We start from the raw sequence: 15,636 nt of genomic DNA on the forward strand, positions 1-15,636 counted from the left end.
ACCCGCTATGGCTGTAGTTCGTCATCTCTTCCCAACCTCGGTTTTCAGGCTTCAGAACCTAGACCTTATCTCCAATCACTGCCCAGGGGTGAACGTGATGCAGAAATTAGAATTCCTCCTTCCCCATGGCCAGAAACCTTGTGGTTGGCATGTTGTCCAACGTTCAATGTGGGAAAACCTGCATTGTCGGAAAGGCCACGCCAGTGCTTGAGGGCCGCCTAGGGCACAGACATGCATTGTGACCTGTAGCGTGAGTCCCGTATTAAAGTAACGCCTCTCAGTGGCTGGACCAAGATCCTGCATATGGGGCTTGTCATATCCATAGCCCCCCAGGCTTAACCAGAGAGCGAGTATTCCAGTTGTCAGTACCCACCGCTATGCTCCAGAATCCCTCTACTGGGGGGACACATGAAGCAGAAAACAGGACTCTTCCCTTCACACAGAATGACCCCAAACTTTTGGGGGCTGGACAAACTACCAGAGAGGGAGACTTCTACGACCCATGAGGCAACTCCTACTTTAAACAGCCATTGTGGACAAAATATCCAGAGACAAAAGACTGAGCGACTGCCTCCCTCTCACCCTTCTTTCATATCCAGAGGAGCTCCCCTCACGGACTTTAGATCAGGCCTGCCATAACCTCGGCCCCAAACCTGAGCTGAGTTTGGGTTTTTGGATGTCTGTCTGCACAGCCGTGGCCCACACCGCCTCCAGGCTGGGGTCTCTGGAGCCACACCACAGAACTGTGCCTGTCTCTCCTAAGAACCTGCCCGTTCCATTGGCCACAACTCTACAAAATAGTAGAAACCTCAAGGTCCCCAAGGACATCCCACTACCGCAAGCCGCACTGGACAAACAGGGGCATTATGACACCAGCTGAGCAACTACTACCTCCATGCAGACACACAGACTGATATCCGCAGAGACAGAAGATTGAACCAGACAGGCCCCTAGGCCCTATTATGAACTCTGGCTTTGGTGTCCAGGTATCACTCCTCAGAGGCCTGGGTTCGAAGACCAGCATATGGGGCTATCCTGAGGCACCAGACAGAACACCTCTCATCTCCACATGGAAAGCTTCCTTGTTGGAGTTGTGTCAAACCCTTCGGGTTGGAGAATCCTGCAGAGTCCCTTACTTACTGCCACATTCCAAGGTCTCCATGGCCACCAACCCACATTATGACTCATCCTCAGGAAAGTCCATTTAAACTCAGCCTTCTGGGTAGCTCACCCAAGAGCCCGCAGATTGAGCGTGCCTTGTCTCGACCAGGCAATGGGAAGTTGAGTTTGCGTTTCTCGGCATCCATGCTTAGGCCCCTGGTCCCGAGTCTTTCTGTATGGGGCATCCTGGAACCATCCAATAGTACTCGACGGTCCTGAAGAAGGAAACTTTGAAGTTCGGAGCAGCTCACAACTCCCAGCGTAGGGAAACCTCCCTGGCTTCATGATGCCGCCACCCCCTTCAGGAAGGGGCCGACATGGACACAAACTCCAGCTTGAGGCAACATCTGATACTCGCCCTGACCTCAGATGCAGGAGATCTCGATTCAGCCTCTGCACAGTGGGCCCAAACCTCGTGCTACCTTGTGTTTTCAGACTTCCTTCCTCACACTCCTGGCAAACATGTCCTCAAGACTTGGAATTCTGGAACCATAATGCAGCCCTATGCTGGCCCTCCAGAAGAAAAACGTTGCTCTATGGGGATCTCCATAAACCCCAAATGAGAATCAACCTGCTCGGTTCTGACCTCACCCCAATTGGATTGTTCGGGTTGTCCATTCATCCCTCCCCAGAGCTCTGCTTTGGAATCCCTCTTTTGGTGGGACACCTGAGGTAACAAAACTAAAAGGACTCCTCCCATCCTTCAGATTGACCCAAAACAATTGGGATTGGACCAAATTCACAGAGAAGAAGACTCGTCTATGGCCCATGAGGCCTCCCCGAGTTTCCACAGCCATCGTTGACAACAAATCCAGAGACAAAAGTCTGAGCAAGCGCCTCACACTCGCTCTTTTGTCATATCCCGAAGAGTTCTCCTCACGGTCTGTAGATCGGGCCTGCCATACCTACTTCCCAAACCTAAGCCGAGTTTGTGTTTTCAGACTTCTGTCCCCACATTCCTGGCCCACAGACCCTTCAGGCTGGGGCCCCTGGAGACACACATCAGGACTGTGCCTGTCCATACCACGGGAATTCTGCCCATTCCATTGTCCACAATCGTACAAATTAGGAAAAACCTCCAGAGTCCCCAAGGACATCCCAATAGTGTAGGCCGCCCAGGACAAACAAGGGTCATCTGAAACCAGCTGACCATCTACCTCTACTCAGCGTAGATGGATGTCCCCAGAGAAGAAGATTGAATCAGACAGGCCCCTAGGCCTGAATCAGATTCATTGCTTTCGGTTACAGGTATCTCTCCTCAGAGGCCTGGTTTCCAATATTAGCATATGGGGATTTCATGAGGCAGCAATCAGAACAAATCTCTTCTCCACATGGGAAAATTATCCTTTGAAGATGTCTCAAACCTCCAGTTAGGAGAGTCCTTCAGGGCCTGTGTGCCACTACCCCATTACAAGGTCTCCATGGACAGAAATCCACATTAGAACCCATCCGCAGGAAATTCCATTTCAACTCAGCTCCCTTGGTTGCTCCCCCAGAGCGGGCAGACTGAACCTGTCTTGACTAGGAGACAATTGGAATGCGAGGCGGGCTGCCCAACCATCCATCCTTAGAGCTCTGCTCTGGCGTCGTTCCGTATGGGATGTCCTGGAGCCATCCAACAGGTCTCAAATGTCCAGCAGAAGGAATCCTTGAGTTTTGGAGCATCTCACAATTCCATCCTGGGAAAATCTAGATGGCTTTGTGATGCCCCCCCCCCCATTTATGAAGGGGAAATCATGGACAGGAACTCCAACCTAAGCCAACTTCTGATCTTCACCCTGAATTCAGATGCACGAGATCTCGATGCAGCTCTGCAGAGTGTGCTTTCCTTGCCCTCGCCCTGAAACCTATGACTAGCTTGTGTTCTCAGACTTCCGTCCTCACACTCCTGGCCCCCAAGCCCTCACATTTGGAAATTCGGAACACAAAATGAAGCATTCTGCCTGCCTTACAGAAGAAAAATTTTGACCTATGGAGTTTCTCACATAACCCAAATGAGGATAGACATACACGGCACTCGAGTGTACCCAAATTTGATAGTCTAACCTGGCCACTAATACACTGTCTGATAAGGAGTGAGCCCGGACCTCCTGACCAAAACCGAGACAGCTGACAGCACACTGAGAACATCACACCCGCCATGGTCTTAGCTCGTTATCTCTTCCCAACCTACCTTTTCAGGCTTCAGAACTTTGACCTTAACTCCAAGCCCTGACAAGGGTTGAATATGATGCAGAAATCAGAACTCCTCCTTACCCAAGGCAAGAAGCCTTGTGGTTGGAAAGTTGTCCAACGATCAGTGTAGGAGAAACCAGCATTCACCCTGAGGCCCCGCCCAGTCCTGAGTGCGACGAGGGCATAAACACGCATTGCGACACTCAGCGTGAGTCCTGTCCTCTAGTAAGTCCTCACAGTGGCTGGACCATTAGATGTCATAATGGGCTTGACATGTCCCTAGGCCCCAATTTTTAACCAGATTTCTGGTTGTCCAGGTGCCACTCCCCAGGGCTTTACTCTGGAATCCCTCATTTGGTGGGACACCTGAGGTTGAAAAACAAAACAAAACAACAACAACAACAAAAAAAAAAACGGACTTCTTCCATCCAAAAGAATGACCTCAAACTCTTTGGACAAAGCCAAACCCCAGAGAATAAGACTCGACCATTTCCCATGAAGTCACCCGGAAATTTCACGACCGTGAGTGACACGATATCCAGAGACAAAAATTTGAGCAAGAGCCTCACACTCGCCCTTTTTTCATATCCTGAAGAGTTCTCCTCATGGTCTGTAGATCAGTCCTGCCATACCTATGACCCGAAACATAAGCCTAGTTTGTGTTTTCAGACAATTGTCCAAACACTCCTGGCCTAAACACCCTACAGGTTCAGGCCCCTGGAGCCAACCGGAGGACTGTACTTGCCCTCTCCAAGGGAATTATGTGTGCCCATTCCAATGGCCACAACACTACTAATAGGATAAACCTCCAAAATTCCTGAGGCCATCCCAGTAGTGGTGGCTTCCCAGGACAAACAGGAGTAATCTGGGCCCATCCGAGAACCTACCTGCACTCTGACCCGTAGACTGATGTTCCTAGAGGTAAAAAGGAACGAACAGGCCCCTAGGCACCTATCGGATCCTTTGCTTTGGTTTCCAGGCATCTTTCCTCAGAGGCCTGGATTTCAATACCAGCATATGGCTGTTTCTTGCCTCACACTTCAGTACAAATCTCATCTACACATGGGAAACTTGCACGTGGGAGCTTTGTCAAAGCCTCTGTTTAGGAGAAACCTTCAGGGCCCCAGTGCCACTGCTTCATTCCAAGGTCTCCATAGACACAAAAACACATTAGGACCCATCCACAGGAGAGTCCATTTCAACTGAGCGTATTCGGTTGCTCCGCGAGATGCTGCAGATCTAACTTGTCTTGTTGCTAGGATACAATTGGAATGCGAGGTGGCCTACCCCGCCATCGATCCTTAAAACCCTGCTAGGAATCGTTGGCCTGGAGCCAAACAACAGGTCTCATTTGTCGTGCAGAAGTATCTTTGAAGTTGGGAGCTTCTCACAACTCCCATCGTGAGAAATCACCCATGGCCTCGTGATACCCCCCCCCTTCATGAAGGGGCCTTCAGGGACATAAGGTCTAACCTGAGTGATCGTCTGATCCTCACCCTGACTTCAGATGCACGAGATTTCGGTTCAGGTCTGTAGATTGTGCCTGCCATGTCCTCACCAGAAACCTAAGCCTAGCTTGTGTCTTCAGACTTCCATCCTCAGACTAATGGCCCACAAGCCCTCCAGTTTGGCAATCCACAATTATAATGCAGCACTCTACCTGCCCTCCAGAAGAAAAACATTGCCTTCTAGGGCTTCCCAGAAACCCCAAATGAAGATCAACCTGCACGCTACTTGGCTGTACCAAAAATATATAGGCTGACATGGGCAATAATGCCCTTTCTGACAGAGGCTGAGCCTAGACCTCCTGGCTAACCCATACAGTTGGCCGCTCACTGAGCACATCGGACCAGCCATTCCCTTAGGTCGTTATCTCTTCCCAGCCTCGGTTTTCAGGATTTAGAACCTAGACCTTATCTCCAATCACTGCCCATGTTTGAAAATGATGCAGAAATCAGAACTCCTTCCCGATGGCAAGAAAACTTGTGGTAGGCTTGTTGTATAATGTTCAGTGTAGTGGATACCTGTGTTTCCGATGAGGCCCCACCATTGCTCGCAACCTTAGCCCAGTCCTCAGGTAAGGCCTCTCAGTGGCTGGATGAAGAGACAGCATATTGGGCTTGCCATGCCCCTAGGCCCCAATTTTTAACCATAGTTCGGGTTGTCCCTTCACTCTTCCCCAGGGCTCTGCTTTGGAATTCCGCTTTTGGTGGGACACCTGAGGTAACAACCCTGAAAGGAGCACTCCATCCAACAGATTGACGAAAAACAATTGGGATCGGGCCAAATCCACAGAGAGCAAGATTCGACCATGGCCCATGAGGCCTCCTCGACATTCCACGGCCATCACTGATACAAAATCCAGAGACAAAAGCTGGAGCAAGCGCCTCAGACTCGCACTATCTTCATATCCTGAAGTTGTCTTCTCATGGTTTGTAGATCGGGCCTGCCATACCTACGTCCCCAAACATAAGCTGAGTTTGTGTTTTCAGACTTCTGTCCTCAAAGTCCTGGGCCACACACAATCCAGGCTGGGGACCCTGGAGCCACCCATTTGGACTGTGCCTACCCAATCCATGGGAATTCTGCCCATTCCATTGTCCAAAATCGTACAAAATAGCAGAACCCTCCAAAGTCCCTGAGGCCATCCCAATAGTATAGGTCACCCAGGACAAAAAGGTCAGTCTGTCACCAGCTAGGCATCTACCTCCACTCATACCCTAGATGGATGTCCCCAGAGAAGAAGATTTAACCAGACAGGACCCTAGGCCTAAATCGGATCCATTGCTTTGGTTTACAGGCATGTCTCCTCAAAACCCTGGATTCCAATACCAGCATTGGGGTTTTCCTGAGGCACCCATCAGAACCAAACTCGTCTCCACAAGGAAACTTGTGCATGGGAGCTATGTCAGAAGCTTAGGAGTATACTTCAGGGTCCCGGTGCCACCGCCCTATTCCAAGACCCTCATGGACACAAACACACATTAGACCCATCCTCAGGAAAGTCCATTTCAACTCAGCCACCCTGGTTGCTCCCGCAGACCCATCAGATCTAAACTGTCTTGTCCCTAGGAGACAAGTGGAATGCGAGGCGGGCTACCCAGGCATCCATCCTCGAACGTTGGTCTGGACTCATCCATATGGGATGTCCTGGGGCTTTCCAACAAGTCTCAATTGTCCCGCAGCAGGAATCCTAGGAGGGGGCATCCCACCACTCCAAACGTGGGAAAACCTCCACGGCCTCGAGATTCGGCTCCCTTCATGAAGGGGCCGTCATGAACAGAAAATCCAAGCTGAGCCAACGTCTGATCCTCGCTCTAACTTCAGATGCATGAGTTATGGCTTCAGATCTTCAGGAGGTATATGCCGTGCCCTCGACCTGAATCCCAAGTCTAGCTTGTGTTCTCAGACTTCCGTCCTCACACTCCTGGCCCCGAAGCCCACAAGTTTGGCAATCCGGACCATCATTGCAGCACTCTGCCTGCCCTCTAGAAACAAAATATTGCCTAATGAGCTGCCCGGGAACATTAAATGAGAAAAAACCTACACGGCACTCGAATGTACCCATATTATATAGTCTAACCTGGGCACTAATGCACTGCCAGACACAACCTGAGCGGGGACACCTGAGCAACACCCCGACACTGACCGCACCCTGAGACCATGAGACCCACAGTGGCCTTAGGTCATCATTTCTTCCCTACCTAAATTTTCAGGCTTCAGAACCTGGACCTTATCTCCAATCACTGCCCAGGGGTGAGTGTGATGCAGAAATCAGAACTCCTCTTTATCCACAGCAAGAAACCTTGTGGTTGCCATGTTGTCCAAGGTTCAGTGTAGGAGAAACCAGCATTCACCCGGAGGTCCCGCCCATTCTTGAGTGCGACGAGGGCATAAACACGCATTGTGACCCTCAGCGTGAGTCCTGTCCTCTAGTAAGTCCTTTCAGTGTCTAAACCATTAGATGCCATAACGGTTTGACGTGTCCAAAGGCCCCAAATTTAAACCAGATTTCTGTTTGTCCAATCGCCCCTCCCCAGGGATCTACTCTGGAATCCCTCATTTGGTGGGACAACTGAGTTTGAAAAACAAAACAAAACAAAACAACAACAACAAAAAAATGGACTTCTTCCATCCCAAAGAATGACCACAAACTCTTTGGAAGGGGCCAAACCCCCAGAGAGTAAGACTCATCCATTTCCCATGAAGTCACCCGGATATTTCATGACCATGAATGGCACGATATCCAGAGATAAAAACTTGAGCAAGAGCCTAACACTCGCCCTTTTTTCATATCCCGAAGAGTTCTCCTCATGGTCTGTAGATCAGTCCTGTCATACCTATGACCTGAAACATAATCAGAGTTTGTGTTTTCAGACAATTTTCCAAACAGCCCAGGCCTACACACCCTACTGGCTCAGACCCCTGGAGCCAAACTGAGGACTGTACTTGCCCTCTCGAAGGGAATTCTGTGTGCCCATTCCAATGGCCACAACCCTACTAATAGGATAAACCTTCAAAGTCCCTGAGGCCATCCCAATAGTGGTGGCTTCTCAGGACAAACAGGAGCAATCTGAGCCCATCGGAGAACCTACCTGCACTCAGACTCGTAGACTGATATCCAAAGAGTTAAAAAGGAACGAACAGGCCCCTAGGCCCTAATCGGATACATTGCTTTGGTTTCCAGGCATCTTCCTCAGAGGCCTGGATTTCAGTACCAGTATATGGATGTTTCTTGACTCACCCATCAGAACAAAACTCATCTACACATGGAAAAAATACACGTGGGAGGTGTGTCAAAGCCTCTTTTTAGGAGAAACCTTCAGGGCCCCAGTGCCACCGCTTCATTCCAAGGTCTCCATAGACACAAAAACACATTAGGACCCATCCACAGGAGAGTCCATTTCACCTCAGCATATACGGTTGCTCCGCGAGATCCAGCAGATCTAACTTGTCTTGTTGCTAGGAGACAATTGGAATGCGAGGTGGCCTACCTCCCCATCCATCCTTAGAACCCTTCTCAGAATCATTGGCCTGGTGCCAACCAACAGGTCTCAATTGTCCTACAGAAGAATCTTTGCAGTTGGGAGCTTCTCACAACTCCCATCGTGAGAAATCCCCATGGCCTCGTGATCCCCCCCCCCCCCCGCTTCATGAAGGGGCCATCAGGGACATAAGGTCCTACCTGAGAAATAGTCTGATCCTCACCCTGACTTCAGATGCACGAGATCTCGATTCAGGTCTGTATATTTTGCCTGCCATGTTCTCACCCAGAAACCTAAGCCTAGCTTGTGTCCTCAGACTTCGGTCCTCAGACTAATGGCCATAAGCCCTCCAGTTAGGCAATCCAAAATTACAATGCAGCACACTGCTTGCGCTCCAAAAGAAAAATATTGCCCTCTGGCGCTACATAGAAACCCCAAATGAATATCAACCTGCAAGCCACTTGGCTGTACCCAAAATATATAGGCTGACCTGGGCAATAATGCCCTTTCTGACAGAGCCTGAGCCTGGACCTCCTGGCCCCACCCAGACAGCTTGCCGCTCACTGAGCACATCGGACCAGCCATTGCCTTAGGTCGTTATCTCTTCCCAACCTCGGTTTTCAGGATTCAGATCCTAGACCTTATCTCCAATCACTGCCCAGGTTTGAAAATGATGCATAAATCAGAACTCCTGCCCAATGGCAAGAACCTTGTGGTTGGCTTGTTGTCCAACGTTCAGTGTAGTGGAAACCTGTTTGTCCGATGAGGCCTCGCCATTGCTCGCAGGCCACATAGGTGGCAAACTCACATTGTGACATTAGCCCATTCCTCAGGTAAGGCCTCTCAGTGGCTGGATGAAGAGACAGCGTATTGGGCTTGCCATGCCCCAAGGCCCCAATTTTTAACCATAGTTCATGTTGTCCCTTCACTCTTCCCCAGGGCTCTGCTTTGGAATTCCGCTTTTGGTGGGACACCTGAGGTAACAACCCTGAAAGGAGTACTCCATCCAACAGATTGACGAAAAACAATTGGGATCGGGCCAAATCCACAGAGAGGAAGATTCGTCCATGGCCCATGGGGCCTCCTCGACATTCCACGGCCATCGCTGAAACAAAATCCAGAGACAAAAGCCTGAGCAAGCGCCTCAGACTCGCACTATCTTCATATCCTGAAGATGTCTTCTCATGGTTTGTAGATCGGGCCTGCCATACCTACGTCCCCAAACATAAGCTGAGATTGTGTTTTCAGACTTCTGTCCTCAAAGTCCTGGGCCACACACCATCCAGGCTGGGGACCCTGGAGCCACACATTAGGACTGTGCCTACCCAATCCATGGGAATTCTGCCCATTCCATTGTCCAAAATCGTACAAATTAGGAGAACCCTCCAAAGTCCCTGAGGCCATCCCAATAGTATAGGTCGCCAGGGACATAAAAGGTCAGTCTGACACCAGCTGAGCATCTACCTCCACTCATACCCTAGATGGATGTCCCCAGAGAAGAAGATTGGACCAGACAGGACCCTAGGCCACAATCGGATCCATTGCTTTGGTTTACAGGCATGTCTCCTCAAAACCCTGGATTCCAATACCAGCATTGTGGTTTTCCTGAGGCACCCATCAGAACCAAACTCGTCTCCACAAGGAAACTTGTGCATGGGAGCTATGTCAGAAGCTTAGGAGAATACTTCAGGGTCCCGGTGCCACCGTCCCATTCCAAGGCCCTCATGGACACAAACACACATTCGACCCGTCCTTAGGAAAGTCCATTTCAACTCAGCCACCTCGGTTGCTCCCGCAGAGCCATCAGATCTAAACTGTATTGTCGCTAGGAGATAATTGGAATGCGAGGCGGGCTTCCCAGGCATCCATCCTCGAACGTTGGTCTGGACTCATCCATATGGTATGTCCTGGAGCTGTCCAACAGGACTCAATTGTCCCGCAGAAGGAATCCTTGGAGGGGGCATCCCACCACTCCCAACGTGGGAAAACCTCCACGCTCTCGAGAATCCTCTCCCTTCCTGAAGGGGCCGTCATGAACAAAAATCCAAGCTGAGCCAACGTCTGATCCTCGCTCTGACTTCAGATGCATGAGATATTGCTTCAGATCTTCAGGGGGTACATGCCGTGCCCTCGCCCTGAAACCCAAGTCTAGCTTGTGTTCTCAGACTTCCATCCTCACACTCCTGGCCCCGAAGCACACAAATTTGGCAATTCCGGACCATCATTGCAGCACTCTGCCTGCCTTCTAGAAAAAATATATTGCCTAATGAGCTGCCCCGGCAGCTGAAATGAGAATAAACCTACAAGGCACTCGAATGTACCCAAATTATAGAGTCTAACCTGGGCAGTAATGCACTGTCTGACACAACCTGAGACGGGACCTCAGGAGAAACACCCAGACAGCTGACCGCACACTGAGCACATCAGACCCGCCATGGCCTTAGGTCAACATCTCTGCCCTACCTCAGTTTTCAGGCTTCAGAACCTAGACCTTATCTCCAATCACTGCCCAGGGGTGACTTTGATGCAGAAATCAGAACTCCTGCTTACCCATGGCACGAAACCTTTTGGTTGCCATGTTGTCCTACGTTGAAGTTAGGAGAAAACAGCATTCACCGTGTGGCCCCGCCCATTCTTGAGTGCGACGAGGGCATAAAATCGCATTGTGAACCTCAGCGTGGTTCCTGTCCTCTAGTACGTCCTCTCAGTGGCTGGACCATTAGATGTCATAATGGGATTGACATGTCCCTAGGCAACAATTTTATCCAGATTTCTGGTTGTCTGTCGCCCCTACCCAGGGCTCTACTCTGGAATCCCTCATTTGGTGGGACACCTGAGGTTGAAAAACAAAAGAAAACAAATCAACAACAACAAAACAACGGACTTCGTCCATCCCACAGAGTGAGCCCAAAATCCTTGGTTGGGGCCAAACCCTCAGAGAGTAAGACTCGTCTATTTCCCATGAAGTCACCCGGAAATTTCACGACCATGAGTGACACGATATCTAGAGACAAAAACTTGAGCAAGAGCCACACACTCGCCCATTTTTCATATCCCAAAGAGTTCTCCTCATGGTCTGTAGATCAGTCCTGCCATACCTATGACCTGAAACATAAGCCGAGTTTGTGTTTTCCGAAAACTGTCCCAACAGCTCTGGCCTACACGCCCTACAGGCTCAGGCCCATGAGGCCAAACATGACGATTGTGTTGCCCTTTCTATGGGAATTGTATTTGACATTCCAATGGCCACAACCCTACTAATAGGATAAACCTCCAAAATTCCTGAGGCCATCCAAATAGTTGTGGCTTCCCAGGACAAACAGGGCAATCTGAAGCCATCTGAGCACCTACCTGCACTCAGACCCGTAGACTGATGTCCCCAGAGGTAATAAGGAGTGAACAGGCACCTAGGCACCTATCTGATCCATTGCTTTGGTTTGCAGGCATCTCTCCTCAGAGGCTTAGATTTCAAAACCAGCATATGGCTCTTTCTTGACTCACCCATCAGAAAAAATCTCATGTACACATGGGAAACTTGCACGTTGGATCTGTGTGAAAGCCTCTGTTTAGGAAAACCCTTCAGGGCCACAGTACCACCGCTTCATTCCAAGGTCTCCATAGACACAAAATCATATTAGGACACAACAATGGGAGAGTCCATTACAACTAAGCCTCCACTGTTGCTACCCCAGATCCAGCAAGTCTAACCTGTCTTGTTGCATGGAGACAATTGGAATGCGAGGTGGGCTACCCAGCCATCCAGCCTTAGAACCCTGCTCGGAATCGTTGGCCTGGAGCCAACTAACAGGTCTCAATTGTCCTACAGAAGAATCATTGCAGTTGGGAGCTTCTCACAACTGCGATCGTGTGAAAACCCCCATGGACTCATGATCCACCCCCCCCTTCAAGAAGGGTCCATCAGGGACAGATTGTCCAAACTGAGCGATCGTCTGATCCTCGCCCTGACTTCAGATGCACGAGATCTCGATTCACGTCTGTAGATTGTGCCATATCCTCACCCAGAAACCTAGGCATAGCTTGGGTTCTCAGACTTCCGTCCTCAGACTACAGGCCCAAAAGCTCTGCAGTTTGGCAATCCAGAACTACAATGCAGCAATCTGCCTGCCCTCCAGAATAAAAACATTGCCCTCTGGGGCTACCCAGAAACCCCAAATGAGGATCAACCTGCACGCCATTCGGCTGTACCCCAAATATATAGGCTGATTTGGGCACTAAAGCCCTTTCTGGCACACCCTGAGGCTGGACCTCCTGGCCCCACCCAGACAGCTCGCCGCACACTGAGCATATCGGACCTGCCATGGCCTTAGGTCGTCATCTCTACTCAACCTCGGTTTTGAGGCGTCAGAACCTAGACCTTATCTCCAATCACGGCCCAGGTTTGAAAATGATGCAGAAATCAGAACTCTTTCCCCATGGCAAGAAACCTTGTGGTTGGCATGTTGTACAAGGTTCAGGGTACTTGAAACCAGTGTGACCCATGATGAGGCCCCGCCCATGCTTGCGGGACACATTGGTCACAAAAACACATTGTGACCTTCAGCCTGAACCCAGTCCTCAGGTAAGGCCTCTCAGTGGCTGGATGGAGAGACAGCATATTGGGCTTGCCATGCACCTAGGCCCCAATTTTTAACCATAGATCGGGTTGTCCCTTCACTCTTCCCCAGGGCTCTGCTTTGGAATTCCTCTTTTGGTGGGACACCTGAGGTAACAGACATGAAAGGAGTCCTCCCATCCCACAGATTGACAAAAAACATTTGGGATCGGGCCAAATCCAAAGAGAACAAGATTCCTACATGGCCCATGAGGCCTCCCCAACATTCCACGCCCATCGCTGATACAAAATCCAGAGACAAAAGCCTGAGAACGAGCCTCAGACTCGCTCATTCTTCATATTCTGAAGAGTTCTTCAGGTAAGAACCTACACGGCATTCGAATGCACCCAAAATATATAGTCTAACCTGGGCACTAATGCACTGTCTGACAACCGGAGCACGGACCTCGTGAACAACACCCAGACAGCAGACCGCACACTGAGCACATCAGACCCGCCATGGCCTTAGGTCATTATCTCTTCCCTACCTCAGTTTTCAGGCTTCAGAACCTAGACCTTATCTCCAATCACTGCCCAGGGGTGACTGTGATGCAGCAATCAGAATTCATCCTTACACATGGCAAAAAACCTTGTGGTTGGCATGTTGTCCAACGTTCCCTGTAGGAGAAACTAGCATTAACCCTGAGGCCCCGCCGATTCTTGAGTGCGACGAGAGGATAAACACACACTGTGACCCTCAGTGTGAGTCCTGTCCTCTAGTACATCCTCTCAGTGGCTGGATCATTAGATGTCATAATGGGCTTGACTTGTCCCTAGGCCCCAATTTTTAACCAGATTTCTGGTTGTCCAGTCGCCCTTCCCCAGGGCTCTACTCTGGAATCCCTCATTTGGTGGGACACCTGAGGTTGAAAAACAAACAAACAAAAAAAAACAAATCAACAAAACAACGGACTTCTTCCATCCCACAGAATGACCCCAAACTCTTTAGACGGGGCAAAACCCCCAAGCGTAAGACTCGTCCATTTCCCATGAAGTCACCCGGAAATTTCACTACCATGAGTGACACGATATCCAGAAACAAAAAATTGAGCAAGAGCCTCACACTCGCCGTTTTTTCATATCCCGAAGTGTTCTCCTCATGGTCTGTAGATCAGTCCTGCCATACCTATGACCCGAAACATAAGCCGAGTTTGTGTTTTCAGACAAATGTCCAAACAGACCTGGCCTACACAACCTACAGGCTCAGGCCCCTGTACCCAAACAGGACGACTGTGCTTGCCCTCTCCAAGGGAATTGTATGCGCCCATTCCAATGGCCACAACCCTATTAATAGGATAAACCTGCAAAGTCCCTGAGGCCATCCCAATATTTGTGGCTTCCCAAGATAAACAGGGGCAATCTGGGCCCATCTGAGCACCTACCGGCTCTCAGACCTGTAGATTGATGTCCCCAGAGTTAAAAAGGAACGAACAGGCCCCAAGCAACCTATCGGATCCATTGCTTTGGTTTCCAGACATCTCTCCTCAGAGGAATGGATTTCAATAACAGCATATGGCTGTTTCTTGACTCACCCATCAGAACAAATCTCATCTACATATGGGAAACTTGCACGATGGAGCTGTGTGAAAGCCTCTCTTTAGGGGAACCCATCAGGGCCCCTATGCCACCGCTTCATTCCAAGGACTCCATAGACACAAAATCATATTAGGACACATCCACGGGAGAGTCCATTTCAACTCAGCCTCCTCGTTCGCTCCCCCAGATCTAGCAGATCTAACCTGTCTTATTGCTTGGAGACAATTGGAATGCGAGATTGGCTACCGAGCCATCCATCCTTAGAACCCTGCTCGGAATCATTGTCCTGGAGCCAAACAACAGGTCTCAATTGTCCTGCAGAAGAATCATTGCAGTTGGGAGCTTTTACAACTCCCATCGTGGGAAAACACCCATGGACTCATGATCCACACCCCTTCAAGAAGGGTCATTCAGGGACAGAATGTCCAACCTGAGCGATTGTCTGATCCTCGCCCTCTCTTCAGATGCACGAGATCTAGATTCAGGTCTCACCCAGAAACCTAGGCCTAGCTTGGGTTCTCAGACTTCCGTCCTCAGACTACTGGCCCACAAGCCCTCCAGTTTGGCAATCCAGAACTACAGTGCAGCACTCTGCCTGCCCTCCAGAAGAAAAACATTGCTGTCTGGGGCTACCCAGAAACCCCAAATGAGATTCAACCTGCACGCCATTCGGCTGTACCCCAAATATATAGGCTGACCTGGGCACTAATGCCCTTTCTGAGACAGCCTGAGTCTGGACCTCCTGGCCCCACCCAGACAGCTGGCCGCACACTGAGCTCATATGACCTGCCATGGACTTAGGACTTCATCTCTTCTCAATCTCGGGTTTCAGGCTTCAGAACCTAGACATTATCTCCAATCACGGCCCGGGTTTGAAAATGATGCAGAAATCAGAACGCTTTCCCCATGGCTAGAAACCTTGTGGTTGGCATGTTGTCCAAGGTTCAGTGTACTTGAAACCAGTGTGGCCCATGAGGCCCCGCCCATGCTTGCGGGCCACATTGGTCACAAACACAGATTGTGACCCTCAGCCTGAGCCCAGTCCTCAGGTAATGCCTCTCAGTGGCTGGATGGAGAGACAGCATATTGGGCTTGCCATGCCCCTAGGCCCCTATTTTTAACCATAGTTCGGGTTGTCCCTTCACTCTTCCCCAGGGCTCTGATTTG

This window comes from Mustela putorius, unplaced genomic scaffold (genome assembly GCF_011764305.1).
Source record: "Mustela putorius furo isolate JIRA1106 unplaced genomic scaffold, ASM1176430v1.1 tig00004017_pilon_pilon_pilon, whole genome shotgun sequence".
Classification (NCBI taxonomy): Eukaryota; Metazoa; Chordata; class Mammalia; order Carnivora; family Mustelidae; genus Mustela; species Mustela putorius.